The following is a 6,000-nucleotide window of genomic DNA, read 5'->3' on the forward strand; positions in this document are numbered from 1 at the left end:
GAATGGGCTTATCAATGCAGAGTCGTAAGTCTCCTAGATCGTGTTTTGTAAACTTATTTTATATAATTGCACGACTTTCATAGATTTTACGGACGGACAGGAGGTAAATATAAATATATGTATATACCAGTAATGACACATGGACTGTGATTTGAAAATTATGTGATTTGAAAAGTGAAATGATCAATAATGTATAAAAGCGCTCGTCTCATCAGAATGATAGATAAGCTCAGATATCTTCTCTACATTAATTTAAAGAAAGTAACAGTTATTTACAGAAAGTTTGATACAAAAATAACCTAGTAAATAAGAACAAATTATGTAAAAAAAAATCGGGGACGTAATCTCTTACTACGCATGTAAAGTCATTCAGTGAAGTTGCCATTATCCTTGTGTTTCAATTAGAAAACCACTTTAAAACCTTTAGTACAAGGTCGAATTCCAAGCGAAACATTCCCTGTAATATTTTTCTTGCAGATCTTACCACAAAATATCAAAATTACATGTTTTCTGTGTTAAAATTGTAAACAAAACCCGACGTCAATCAGAGCGTGATATCAATGTTAACTTTGTATGTTTCGAAAACTTTATAATGGATGATAGGAATATTTTTAAGTTTTTGTTTTGGAAAAATTATAGAAGGAAAATGTTAAATTTTTAGTAAGAAAAATAACTTTCAATAAAAGAAATGTTTGAAGTCAGGGGACAATATATGATGCCGCTTGAACGCCCCTATGAATTGCAAACTCTCTGCCACAGTATTGATGAACTGAGGAAAATATCTTTTAATTCTTTAGATGGGGATGCAAAAAAACTGTAGATAATGACAATATATGATAAAAAATTTTATAATATAATATACACACATATGTATGTTGAAAGAGGGATATGAAGAAGGTGGAATTTTTCCATCTAGTATTCTTATTAATTACCCAGCTGAATTTTGCGGTTTAAAAGTCTTTCAACTTTTATTAATGTTGAATCAAAATGAACTTCCATATTTTCACGCATTTATTTTGTTTATAGTTAAGCTAATAAAAATGAAACTATCTATCGAACATTTGATTTGGTAATGGAGATAATTGATTGTTGAGTACAGGTACATACATATATGTATCATACTTTTAAGTTAAATTTACTTAAACTCGAGTCTTGGCTAACTCAAAATTACGAAGTGATTCGTTATCAGCAACCTTGCTGTAAAGCAGCTTTAGACATCGTGTACAAATGTTGTTCAATTTTATTAGCCCCTGGCACAGAGGAGCCAAAGGTGCGTACTAATCCTATGGGTGGAACAACGCCTTGTCTTTTAAATTGCAAAATACAACCAAACCCATGTGGTAGTAACTCCAATACAAAAGGATGCCCACCGCCAAACAGTAAGTATATTTATAACTAAGATAAATTGAGTGTTCATCAAAATTCTTGTGCTTTAATTTTCGTGGTTGGAGTAAAAATGGCGACAATCAATGAAATTTGTAGACAATGGTTTTTTCATATTTACGTATTTTTTACGTATTTACATGTCTTTTTGCCGGTAATGAATATTGATGTAGCTCCATATGCAGTGAACACTTTATGAACGTCTTTAGACAAAAATGACTTTTCTAAGTATTAAACTTCTACTCCCCACAATAATGCAATAAAACTTGCTTACATAGAGCGACAACCATTCTTGATAGTTGAGTTGTGGCTGTGCAGTTAATTTTTCAAATACTTCAAAATACAAATGATACAATAGTCTGCATCAATTGAAAATTATTGAAGATGTATCTTTATTTTCTTAAAAATATAATCACAACTCTCTCTCTTTACAGATATCCCTCCACAGCATGGATTTAGTAAGTATACATCTTATTTCATGATATATAGTTTATACACAACTTATGATATCTAGCATAATATCTTGTGACGTATTTTATGATATCCGCCATAATGTCGTGTTACACACCTTATGATATCTTACATAATGTCTTGTTGCACAACCTATAATATCTAGTATAATGTCTAGTGACGCACTTTTTATAAGTATTAAACTTCTACTCCCACAATAATTCAATAAAACTTGCTTACATAGAGCGACAAACATTCTTGATAGATGAATTGTGACTGTGTAGTAAATTTTCAAATACTTCAAAATACAAAATAATACAAATTGTCTGCATCAATTGAAAAATATTTAAGATGTATCTTTATATTTTCTTAAAAATATAATCACGCCTTTCTCTTTACAGATATCCCTCCACAGCATGGATTTAGTAAGTATACATCTTATTTCATGATATATAGTTTTCGATCGACACAGATTTGCAGGAGGGTTTCCCGTCGGCGGTCATGTTGTAGGTCAACTTGCCTAGATTTTTCATTTTTCAGCGAATTTCAGCTTGTCAAACTGGGCATTTTGACGTAGTGGCTAGCACTCTTTAAATGAAAAATATACATATATTAAGGCTCATTGAAATATTAGGATTTTTCCTGTTTACTCCGTCATAACATTTTTAACATTGGTTGCTTAGAGAGGAAACTTTAAACGCTGACCTTCAAGATGGTGGCCAAGAGAAAAAAAAACTTTGAGGGAAAATGAGCCATATGAAAATATCTATCAATGTTAAATCAATAACGATATATATGATGATGGATAAAATCATAAACTACATAATATTGAAGTTCACGTGAATCATTGTAACAATAAGGCTCACTTTGATTATTGTAGCGATATATATCGCGACAGGCATACTTTGGAGTCATTAGAATTCACAGTGGCACAACTTACTTGGTATTTGTGGGCAGCCGTCCCCCAAGAATTTTCTGAAACTGAAAACCGACTCTTCTGCGAAATTACATCCTTACGAATAAGCAAAAAGAAAGCCCATCATCCTCAAACACATTCATTGAGGTCTTCAACTGGAATTTTCACTTCAACATTCAAATTGTAAACAAAAACTTTGTTTACATTGCAAAGAATTGTAAACTCTGTAACTCGCTTATAACTCAACAGATAACACCCAAATTTTGGTTCCCTATTAAAAATGCTTTACTTAAGCATTGTAAACACTAGAATTGAAAAAATAATGTTCGACCAAAATCGTGACCATGCTCCTTTAAACTACATGAAGCTTGTTTACTGATAGTGTTCCCATAAAAATCCGAGTTTTGTATCCTGTAGGACAAAATGTTTAACTTTATTTTATTTATTCTTCTGATAATACAATGGATGTTCAGTTTATTATTTTAACACAAGTTAAACAATTATAAATATTATAAAGTACATACCTTTTGAGAAACACAATCATTTTTCCTTTATAGATATTTGCAATAAGAAAAAAGTTTATTAGTGTCTGTTTATTTGTCTTCGGTTTCTTGTACTTTTATCGCTACTGCATTATCAACAACAATAACGATCAAACGTTGTCACGCACCTAATAATATCTAGTATGATATCTTATTTCACACTTTGTAATATCTGGCATTATGTCTTGTTACACACCTTATGATATTTATCATAATGTTTTATTACACACCTAGTGATATCTGGCATGTTGTCTTGTTACGCACCTTTTAATATCTAGTATGATATCTTTTTACACACCTTGTGATATCTGACATAATGTCTTGTTACCTACTTTATGATATCTGGCATAATGTCTTGTTACACACCTAATGATATCTAACATAATATCTTGTGACGCATCTTGTGACATCTGGCATGATTGTAACACCTTATGATATCTAGCATAATGTCTTGTGACGCACCTTATAATATCTGGCATGGTGTCTTGTTACACACCTAATGACATCTCGCATAATGTCTTGTGAAGCACCCAATGCTATCTGGCATGATGTCTTGTTACACACCTTTTATAAGTATTAAACTTCTATTCCCCACAATAATTATCCCCACAATAAATATATCTGGCTTGGTGTCTTGATACACACCTAATGACATCTAGCATAATGTCTTGTGACGCACGTAATGATATCTAACATAATGCCTTGTTACACACCTTATAATATCTAGTATAATGTCCTGTTACACACCTTATAATATCAAGTATAATGTCGTTTTAAACACGTTATGATATCTAGCTTAATGTTTTGTTACACACCTTGTGATCTCTGGCATGATGTCTTGTAACACATCCTATGATATCTAGTATAATGTCTTATTACACACCTTTTGATATCTGGCATAATGTCTTGTTACACACCTTATGATATCAAACATAATGTCTTGATACACACCTTCTCTTTTATGGCATAATATCAATCTTCAAATAATTCATCTAATTATAATAAGATTTATCGATAGATCGATCTTAATCTTTTTGGAAGTTGTTCTTATTTTTTACTGTCCTTCGAGACAGGTGTACATGTAACTTTCATCACTGTCCAGGTACTGAGTGTGACTTCTTTATGAAAACCGTTACATAAAAATCAACTGTTTATTCTTCAAATCTTCATTTTCATCAAATTCTATAAATGTTTATTATGAGATCCCCATGCAAGCTGAAAATACCAAATGTCTACTTGTACTTGTTTTATAAGATTTACGTATACATTTTGTTGAAAAAAATCATTACTCCACGTTTGATCTTTTCAGGCAATCAACCTATGAATCCATTTTCATTTCCAACGCCCCCACCACCAACAACGACAAAAACAACAACAACAACAACAAAAGCAATGACAACAACGATTCACGAAAAAGATGTCGCAGAGAAACACCATAATATATTTACAACTACAACAAGTCCATCTCCACAATCGACCACCACAGCCACCAGGGACATCACAGTGAATCCTCCTGCACTTTGGATGATATTTAACAAGAAGTAAATTTTATGTAATCAAATTGCTTTGCTATATTAGTCTTAATTGCTTTGTTAAGTGTTGTAAAATTCTTTTGTTGCTTTTAGGAAAACATGTTGTATCAATTACGTTAATGTATCATAAGAACTATTTATAGAGATGGGATTTTTTTGAAAGAAAACAAAGTATATCGGAGAATATGTTTATTTTTTACATACAATAAAGGATTAATTGTAGCATGTATACATGTATATGACGGAGAACAATGGTTTTTAAAATTGATTGTCATTACTAGTAAACACATACATTGTATGTTATTTTTGTAATGATATACTTTTTAAAAAAAATAATACATTACTGAATGATATTACATGTGTTTATATCTTATATCTGTGTTTTTATAAGTACTTGCATTTTTTTTAACAAAAGCGGTCACCAAGTTTATACATTTGTTCAATGCGATCTTACATTGTAATTATAATAGACTGGACAAGAAAAGTGTTTATGATCACGGAAGTTTCATCTTTATCACCAAATATGTATCTTAAACATTTCAAAGAATACAAAGACTGAAATCGATATAATTCAAAAAATATGTCGGGCCCAACAATTACTCACTGCATTCATGAATCAAATAATGAATTAATAAAGAGTTTAAAAACTGGACAAGGACTACAAGGGCAGAACAATCCATTGTTTGAGGTGTGTTCGAGGTGTGAAACGTGTGCTAAAGCGCCAAAGAGATGTTGAACTGATACAGAAAAAATTCTTTTACATTTTCATTGCACTTAAAAGTACTGAAATATTTTTTTTATAATTTAATACAAAATGTAGTATTGTTATCTCAGAGTATTCATGTATATACCTTCATCATTTATCATTACAGTACATCAAAGTAAATGATGTATTACAGCAAGAATAGACATCTAGATGTGTTCAGTGAGTTAAAATTTATGCACTTTATAATAATTATTTATAATTGATCTTATCTTTTATTATTACATTGTGAGACCGGTTAAAACGGGATTGGCAGGGACACAAAGGAAATTCTCAAAAACAGAATGGAAAAATAAATTTGAACTACCTTAAAAACAACGCAAGAATTTTGGTTACATAGGCTTCAGTTTCAAATATTACATAGAATATCCTTGTAACCATGATCTTCGCAAAATTACAATCATTGACTCATTT

The sequence above is a fragment of the Crassostrea angulata genome, chromosome 7 (genome assembly GCF_025612915.1).
Source record: "Crassostrea angulata isolate pt1a10 chromosome 7, ASM2561291v2, whole genome shotgun sequence".
Taxonomy (NCBI): Eukaryota; Metazoa; Mollusca; class Bivalvia; order Ostreida; family Ostreidae; genus Magallana; species Magallana angulata.